We start from the raw sequence: 10,415 nt of genomic DNA on the forward strand, positions 1-10,415 counted from the left end.
AGCAAGTGATAGCAATTCAAACAGATGCTGGTACAATTTGCGTACTCTGAGAGAAGCATGAAAACAAAGTGTGGTAATAACATAGCGTGAGATGTGAACCTGGGGAATCCAGAAAGGTTTCTCAAGGGAGATGGAATTAGCTCCTAAAAGATGAGTAAATAGTTATCATGTGAAAGAGAAAAGGAGATGGCCATTCTAAGAAGAGAAAACAAGCATGAGATTTCAGAGTAGTTGAAGCAGAGGCTCCATGAACAAAGGGCAGCTGAGAAGGCCAGAGATAGAAGCTGAGACCTGACTATGAGGGGTTCAGCCTCACATGCAGGGCTAAGGAATTAGGACACGTATCTAACTGGTCAAATTTCACAAGGAGGAGAGGTGACGCAATTCTGGCAGTAGCGTGGAGGATGAAGGAGGATAGGAAAGACCAGACCCTAGAAATACTATGGAGGCTTTTTAAATGAGATACACCAGAGATGACAGTGACAGAAATGAACAAGAACGCAGAATGAAAGCAGGGTTCCAACACTGTTATAAAGAAAGGCCCAGGAGAGCACTGGGGAGGTTAGACAGTTTGACAGCATTCCCAGTTACTTTGTGGTTATAGATTTTTATTTCTGTCTGGGGGGAAATTTTTTTCCTCTGAACCACATACCTCTCCAACAAAAAGGACAGAACTTTTTAGATAAATCTTCCTGTTGACCTAATTTCTACATACAATTCTGCTTACCAAGGAACCTGAATTTTCTCAGTACCATACATATTTTAAGCAGGAACCAAAAAAATAATTTCTTAATATCAAAAAGAATGTGACTAAAATTTTATCATAGCTATTGCCAAAGTGAGGGATGGGGAGCAGTGATACTTGTTTAAAGCTTACAATTTGGCTTCATTGTGTAGACATTTTAAAAATAACATAGTTGAATACCAATTTATTCTTTTACAGTGGTGGATACCCCTTTCTAATGAGGAGGCTGCTTTTGGGGAATCTCTTTCCCCGGTGTGAGAATCCTAATTAGCAGTAAGAAGCTTGCTTCATGAGAAGAGAATTTAAAAGGGGTAGAAAATAATTATAAGGAATAGTTTACCTAGGCCACGATGAAGACTAATGAAATATCCTGCCTAGAGTAGGCATTTATTATCAAATTTTAATTAAACTCTGTAGAGTTAACCTATTGACCTCAAAAGCAATGGGCAACTGCTTTATTATTCTGTCTCCTAACTATTTAAATAATTGCTTATGTAGAGAGTTGAGAGTGGATTTCATTATCTAGGGGTCAATTACTCTGGTGTCCCTGATTAAAGCAGCAAGGATTTGGAGTCACAACTATGCTAGTTAATATTCTTCTTCATCTTCCTCACAGATTAAGTGATTCATAGACCTATTTCCTTATATCTTACAAGAAAACCACACATGATCATCTATAAATACTTATAACACTCTTTGTATTTTCTTTAATTGATATGAGGGATCATTGAGATTTGGGAACTGTTTCTAAACTATTGATACTGGATAAGAGAATCTAAACAGGATACAAGCAAGGAGAGAGCAGGAGGCTGACTCCGAAACCAACTTTAAATCAGGAAAAATAGAGGTAGTTTAAGTGATTCCTCCCTGATAAGTAGCTCTTAGACTAACTTAGTATTGGAAAGAAATTGAGACTGGGAGAAGACTGTGAAAAGTTACAAAGGGCAAGGGACATTTTCCCTAACTTATTGATGAACCTATTTAAAATATACACATAGGGAACTAGGCAGAGACAACCATGCCCTAGTGCTTTTGGTATTCAGCCAGGTATCACTAAACTAATAAAATCTCCTAAGAATTTATACTAAGGCCAGTTTCTTTACCACTCTATGTTCTGAGGCCTTAAAGGCCATGGTCACTGAAAGCAAAATCTGGGACCACTGACATACTGATACTTGGAAATACCATGAATCTTCTTCCCTCGGCTCAATTCATAACTGTTCACATAACCAAGAGATACCAAGAACAGAAGAAATCTCAAAACATTACCTCCAAACATTACTCCAAAACATTACCTCCCTGTCTATCAATCTTATATCTAAATAGCTTCCTATTAGAGACTGAATACTTGGCATCTTGGAGGATGTTCACTTTAATCTCTTATTAAATTGAAAATATACTAATTTCAGCTAATACCCTAGCTAGAATTATTGGCTATTCAACTAAGAAAGTATCTAAAAGAAAGAGGTCTCTTGAGATGTGCCTGAAGGAAGGCAACCCTGAGGGAGGGCAAGGGGGAGATAAGAAAATATGTCCACAAAGGCCATTTATTAACAATTTTGCTGAGGGGTGACTCTGAGCATTAAGACCTCCAGCATCCTTCCTCATGAGCCAAGGGATTATGTGAACCTCCACATCAGTGGTGTTCAAGTGTAGCATGCATCAGAATCATCTGGAGGACTTGGTAAAACACAGATTTTGGGGTCCCACTTCCAGAGTTCCTAATTCAGTAGGTCCATGTTGGGGCCAAGAATCTGCATTTCTAACAAGTTCCAGGTGATGCTGACGCTGCTGGTCCAGGGACTACATTCTGAAAACCACAGCTCTATATCATGACCAAGTATTTCACAAAGGAATTACATATAATGTACTACAGCCCCACATTAGAGATGACAATGACAGAAATTAATAAGAACGCAGAATGAAAGCAGGGTTCCAACAGTGGTATAAAGAAAGGCCCAGAAGAGCACTGAGGGAGTTAGACAGTTTCACAGCATTCACGGAAGATGAGACTTTCATGCTTGCTAGCCAGTAATGGGACCCCACAAATGGTGCCAGTAAAGATGACATGGGGAAGAGGAAAACAAATACCGTGTGCTAACACATATATATGGAATCTAAAAGAAAAAAAGAAAATGGTCAGAAGAACCTAGGGGCAAGACGGGAATAAAGACGCAGACCTACTAGAGAATGGACTTGAGGATATGGGGAGGGGGAAGGATAATAAGCTGGGACAAAGTGAGAGAGTGGCATGGACATATATACACTACCAAACGTAAGGTAGATAGCTAGTGGGAAGCAGCCACATAGCACAGGGAGATCAGCTCGGTGCTTTGTGACCACCTAGAGGGGTGGGATAGGGAGGGTGGGAGGGAGGGAGATGCAAGAGGGAAGAGATGTGGGGATATATGTATATGTATAGCTGATTCACTTTGTTATAAAGCAGAAACTGACACACCACTGTAAAGCAATTATACTCTAATAAAGATGTTAAAAAAACAAAACAAAACAAAAAATACCTGGTTAACTCAGGTATGGCTTCACTCAGTGTTTTTTTAATGTTCTATAGAGATAATTTGGAAAATACAGAAAAATAAAAAAATATTTCCTAATCCAATTTCTCAGAAATAACTTGGATTCCATCCAAGTTACTTACAGATTTTAAAAGTACTGGATTCCATACAGTACTGGATTCCACCCAGTACTTTTAAAATCTATAAATAGATTTATAAAATTAAAAACATATTGTATATATGTATATAATTGTGTATGTTTGTATGAGCATGAAGTAAGGTGTGAAGGAAACTGACCAAATTGTTAACACTGACTATATTAATTGGGTCATGGGGTGATATTGACTTACTACAACATGTGATGTGACTTACTACAGTGAGCATGCATTATAGTAGGAAGAAAAAAGAAAATAAATAAAGAATGTTATATGCTGTGTTTTTCAGTTAAGATTGTGTTGTGAACATGTATCCATGCTACCAAATATTTTTCAAAAAAAAAAAAAAATGACATGGGGATCCCTGACTCTCAACCACCAGGCAACAACAAGGCACCTCTTGTCCTTCTCCCTGTCAGAGGAGGCCTAGTAGAAAGTCAGCATTTTCACCATTGCCCAGTGGTAATGAGGCCACCACCTCCCAACTGTGGTGTCAGAGGAGAACACATGGGAGCCACCCATCCCCACTCAGGAATAATAAGGAGACTTCCCTCTCAGGTGTCAACAGAAGGCAACCTGGACGCGTACCCGGAAGTATTGAAGTGCTACCACCCCCCTTACCTTGACAGAACAATGTCACAGGAAACCAGATAAAAGGTTTAAATAGGATCCAAAATCTCAGAACGTAATACAAAAATGTCCAGGCTTCAGTTGAAGATCACTCACATTCAAGAAGATCTCGCACTGAATGAAAAAGGATAAATGAATGGAAAAAGCCAAAATCAAGATGATAGAGATATCAGAATTATCTGACAAAGATTTTAAAGCATCTACAATAAAAATGCTTCAAGGAGCAATTATGAACCTGCTCAAAACAAATGTAAAAATATGAAGTCTCAGCAAAGAAACAGAAGATCTAAAAATAACAAATGGAAATTTTAGAAATGAAAAATAAATAACAAATTTTTAAAACTCAATAAATGGGCTCAATGGAAAAGTGGAGGGGACAGAGGAAAGAATCAGTGAACTGGAATATAGAGCAGAAATAACCCAATCTAAAGAACTGAAAGAAAATGGAAAGGAAAAATGTACAGAGCCTAAGGGCTCTGTGGCTCCATAACAAAAAAATATAACATTCATGTTATCAGAGTGCTAGATAAAGAGAAGGAAGAGAGTGAAAAAGTACTCAAAGAAATAATGGCTGAAAAGTTCTAAATTTGGCAAGAGACATAACCTACAGATTTAATAAGGAGTTTATCCAAATAGGATAAACTCAGAGAATCCACAGCAAGACGTATCATAAACTTCCGAATACTAAAAGCAAAGAAAAATACCTTGGAAGCAGCCAGAGATACCATTTATTCAAATAATCGATAATTTCTCACCAGAAACCGGGGAGGCCAGAAAGAAGTGATAGGATATTTTTCAGGTGCTAAAAGAAAAGAACTGTCAACCCAGAATTTTGTTTTCAGGAAAAAAAATATGCTTCAGGAATGAAAGGAAAATCAAGGCATTCTCAGAAAAGTGAAAACTAAGACAATTGTCATCAGCATACCTACCCTAAAAGAATGGCGAAAGAAAGTCCTCTAAATAGAAAGGAAACAATAAAGGAAGAAACCCTGGAACATCAAAAAGGAAAGAACACAGGAATCAAAAATAGTAGTAGATACAACCGGCTTTCTCTTCTTAAGTTTTCTAAGTTATGTTTAATGATTGAAGCAAAAATATACCACTGTCTGATGTGGCTATAAATGTATGTGAGAGGAAATATTTAAGACAATTGTATCAATAAATAGGGGAGAGTAAAGGGACTTATAGGGAGGTAAAGTTTCTATATTTCACTTGAACTGATAACATGACAACAAAAGAAGACAATGGTAAGTTTTCTATATACATAGCTAAAGCAACTACAAAAATGACATGCAAAGAAATACACACCTACACTCTCACACACACACACACACACACCCCAATACTATAGGAAGGACCAATTTCTGGTAAGACAGCCTGAGGAGTCCCACTGACCCTTTGCCCAGTGAAACTGGTGAAAATTACTTTAAAAACAACAATATTGAAAGCCTTCGGAAATGGTCCTAAGGGAAAACAGCAAATGAAGAAATGTCTATCAAGAAAATCTATAAAAATTCTGTAAGAAAGGTAAGGGTCTGTGACTTTTTTTTTTGCCACGCAGCATGTGGGATCTTAGTTCCCCGACCCCTGCATTGGAGGTGTGGAGTCTTAACCACTGGACCACCAGGGAAGTCCCTAAGGGTCTGCAATATTTGAATCAAGATCACTTCCTCTCTTCCACCCTCCCAGCTCAGAGAAAAAGGGACTCCACTCCCAATTACTAAAGCCAAGAAGAACACAGGCTGCTCCCAGACAGAGCACTTTCTTCCCAGGAAGGACAAGACATCAGTATCTCTCATTCTCCCTCCAGCTACCAGTTTCTGAGGCTAACTCCTTGGAAAGTGCAGTCATGAGGTGGGGGCTCTCTCCTTCCCAGCCATCCCTCATGGAATAAAGGCTCTTTCATGGATCCAGTGTGCTTAGAGCACTGAGGCCCTGATTAAACCTACATCTGCTTTCTAAGGTGCTGGTTCCACTCCAAGAGGGATAAGCCAAGAGGACCTCAGGCACCAGCAAGTGCTCAGCTCCTAGAGTAGGAGGGTCACTAGGAGAGAAGTTAACAGTTGTGCCTACCACCAGCTCCAAAGCCTTGGCTCAGAGACTTTGCCTGAGGGGAGAAGCAGGTCATAAAACAGAGTGCTCCTAATATTTGCCCAAAGGAACTGATTTCATTTGCAAAAGAGGGCAGAGAAGTTCAAGCCTAACTTCACTCTCAAGGACAGCAGAAGTTGTGAAAGGAAATTGGGAAAGATGCATGATACAGGTTAACCTGTAGGCCAGCTAGCATTCAGGAGACACTATGGAATACTAGTTAGGAGGAATCCTACAGGTGTAAGAACAAATATCAAACACTGACCTCAGAAGCTATTTTTTTAAAGGAGCCAGAATTTTATTGGATTAATCTGTAGAACAATCTATGCCCAAGGGCATTATTAAAAACAATAAAGTAATCAGCCAGAAATTAGTGGAGTTTAACAGCCAGATGTGGTCAGGAAAAGACAGAAAAAGAGCTTTATCCAAACCACCGCCATCCTAAGGTGACTGTAGGCATACCAAAACTGCACTTCTAAGGGGAGTAACATCAGAGGTTTAAGCCTATCGGTAGGAAATAAACTTCATTAAAATAAGTCAGCCAGTTAAAAAAAATAAATAAGCAAATAAAACTAACAAGCCCTGAGAATGGTGGCAGCACCCAGAGTTGCTACAACATATTATCTAAAATGTCTAGTTTCCAACAAAAAATTATGAGGCATACAAAGAAACAATTATGACCTGTACACTGAAAAAAGAAGGTGACATGAGCTGCCTGTGACAGTAACCAGATGTTGGATTTAACAGAAAACACATCAAAATAGCAATTATAAATATGTTCACAGAGATAAAATAAATCATGATAAAAGGAAGTAAAGGAAGGCACGATGACAATTTCACATCAAATAGAAACTATCAATAAACAGAAATTATTGGGACTTCCCTGATGGTCCAGTGGATAAGACTCCACGTTCTCAATGCAGGGGGCCCGGGTTCGATCCCTGGTCTGGGAACTAGATCCCACATGCACGCCGCAACTAAGATTCCCTTGCTGCAACTAAGAGTCCACATGCTGCAACTAAGAAGCTTGCATGCCGCAACTAAAACCCAGTGCAGGGGCTTCCCTGTGGCGCAGTGGTTAAGAATCCACCTGCCAATGCAGGGGACATGGGTTTGAGCCCTGGTCCGGGAAGATCCCACATGCCATGGAGCAACTAAGCCCATGCGCCACAACTACTGAGCCTGCGCTCCAGAACTAGCAAGCCACAACTCCTTAAGCCCGGGCACCTAGAGTCCGAGCTCTGCAACAAGAGAAGCCACCGCAGTGAGAAGCCGGTGCATCGCAACGAAGAGCAGCCCGCGCACTGCAACAAAGAGTAGCCCCCGCTCACTGCAACTAGAGAAAACCCGCACACAGCAACAAAGATCCAATGCAACCAAAAATAAATAAATAAAATAAATAAATTAAAAAGAAAAACCCAGTGCAGTCAAAATATAAATAAATAAATATATATTTTTTAAAGACAGAAATTATTTTAAAGGAACCAAATGGAATTCTGGAATTGAAAAGCACAATAACAAATAAAAATTCATTAGAGGGGGGCTTCCCTGGTGGGACAGTGGTTGAGAGTCCACCTGCCAATGCAGGGGACACAGGTTCATGCCCTGGTCCGGGAAGATCCCACTTGCCGTGGAGCGGCTAGGCCTGTGAGCCATGGCCTCTGAGCCTGAGCGTCTGGAGCCTGTGCTCCGCAACAGGAGAGGCCACAACAGTGAGAGGCCCGCGTACCGCAAAAAAAAAAAAAAAAAAATTCATTAGAGGGGCTTAACAGTATATTTGAACAGAAAGAAAGAATAAGCAAGCTTGAAGGCAGAGTGATAGAGACTATGCAAACCAAAGAACAGAGGAGAAAAAAATGGAAAAAAAAATCAGAGAAACATGAAAAACCATTAAACACACCAGTATATGTGTAATGGGAGTACCAGAAAGAGAGGAGAGAGAAAAAGACAACCTACCAAATGAAAGAAGATATGTGCAAATCATGTCCATTAATGGGTTAATATCCAAAATACATAAAGAATTCATACAACTCAACAACCAAAAAATAAACAACCTGATTAAAAAATAGGCAGAGGAGTTCACTAGACATTTTTTCCACAGATGACATACAGATGGCCAACAGGCACATGAAAAGATTTTCAACATCACTAACTATCAGGGAAATGCAAATCAAAACGACAGTGAGACATCACCTTAAGCCTATTAGAACAGCTATTATCAAAAAGGCAAGAAGTAACAAGTGTTGGTGAAGATGTAAAGAAAAGGGAACCCTCATGCACTGCTGATGGGAATGTAAATTAGTGTAGCCACTACGGAAAACAGTATGGAGATTGCTCAAAAAGTTAAGAATAGAACTACCATATGATCCAGCTATCCCACTTCTGGGTATTTATCCAGAGATTATGAAAACATTAATTAAAAAAGATACATGCGGGGCTCCCCTGGTGGCGCAGTGGTTGAGAGTCCGCCTGCCGATGCAGGGGACACGGGTCCATGCCCCAGTCTGGGAGGATCCCACATGCCACGGAGCGGCTGGGCCCGTGAGCCATGGCCGCTGAGCCTGCGCGTCTGGAGCCTGTGCTCCGCAACGGGAGAGGCCACAACAGTGAGAGGTCTGCATACCGCAAAAAAAAAAAAAAATATATATATATATATATATGCACTCCTATGTTCATCACAGCATTATTTACAACAGCCAAGATATGAAAATGACCTAAGTGTCCACTAATGGATGAATGGATAAAGAAGATGTGGTAATATATAGAATACTACTCAGCCATAAAAAAGGTGAAATCTTGTCATATACAACAACATGGATGGACCTCGAGGGTATTACGCTAAATGAAATAAATCAGATGGAAAAAGACGAATACTGTATGATTTCACTAATATGTGGACTAAACAAACAAAAACAACCGAAACAAAATAAACAAAAGCAAACACAGATACAGAGAACAGAGTAGAGTAGTGGTTACCAGAGGAGAAGGGGGTTGGGGGAGGGAAAAATGGGTAAAGGGGGTCAACTATATGGTGACTAGATAGAAACTAAACCTTTGGTGGTAAGCACACCATAGTGCATACAGAAGTTGAAATGTAATACTGTACACATAAAAGTTATATAATGTTATAAACCAATAAAAAAGCAAACAGTCCAATAAAAATGGGCAAAAGACTTTCACAGACACTTTCAAAAAAAAGATATGTGAAGGTCCAATAACCAAATTAAAAGATGCTCAGTATCACTGGTCTAGAGAATACAGATTAAAACCACAAGGAGCAGGCTCCGCCCCCAGCCCGAGACTTGGAGGCGTCCCACCCCCGAGCGAGCTCCCCTTTCCATCCCTCTCCAAGGAGGGCCTGCGGGGTTCAGCAGGGGCAAATTTCGGTGTCTAAAGCCTTCCTTTTCCCATAATGTGCGCATAGCCGTGTGGATGAAAGGCTCTTGGTGCTGCAGCCAGAGTCAGTGTTGTGCCTCTGAGGTGGGAGAGCCAACTTCAGGACACTGGTCCACAAGAGACCTCCAAGCTCCACGTAATATCAAATGGCGAAAATCTCCCAGAGATCTCCATCTCAACACCAGCACCCAGCTTCACTCAACAACAAGCAAGCTACAGTGCTGGACACCCTAAGCTAAACAACTAGCAAGACAGGAACACAACCCCACCCATTAGCAGAGAGGCTGCCTAAAATCATAATAAGTCCACAGACACCCCAAAACACACCACCAGAAAGACAAGATCCAGCCTCATCCACCAGAACACAGGCACTAGTCCCCTACACCAAGAAGCCTACACAAACCACTGAACCAACTTTAGCCACTGGGGACATACACCAAAAACAACAGGAACTACAAACCTGCAGCCTGCAAAAAGGAGACCCCAAACACATAAGATAGGCAAAATGAGAAGACAGAAAAACACACAGCAGATGAAGGAGCAAGATAAAAACCCACCAGACCTAACAAATGAAGAGGAAATAGGCAGTCTACCTGAAAAAGAATTCAGAATAATGATAGTAAAGATGATCCAAAATCTTGGAAAGAGAATAGAGAAAATGCAAGAAACATTTAACAAGGACCTAGAAGAACTAAAGATGAAACAAGCAACAATGAACAACACAATAAAAGAAATGAAAAATACTCTAGAAGGAATCAATAGCAGAATAATGAGGCAGAAGAACGGATAAGTGACCTGGAAGATAAAATAGTGGAAATAACTACTGCAGAGCAGAATAAAGAAAAAAGAATGAAAAGAACTGAGGACAGTCTCAGAGACCTCTGG

This window comes from Lagenorhynchus albirostris, chromosome 20, assembly GCF_949774975.1.
Source record: "Lagenorhynchus albirostris chromosome 20, mLagAlb1.1, whole genome shotgun sequence".
In the NCBI taxonomy this organism is placed as follows: domain Eukaryota; kingdom Metazoa; phylum Chordata; class Mammalia; order Artiodactyla; family Delphinidae; genus Lagenorhynchus; species Lagenorhynchus albirostris.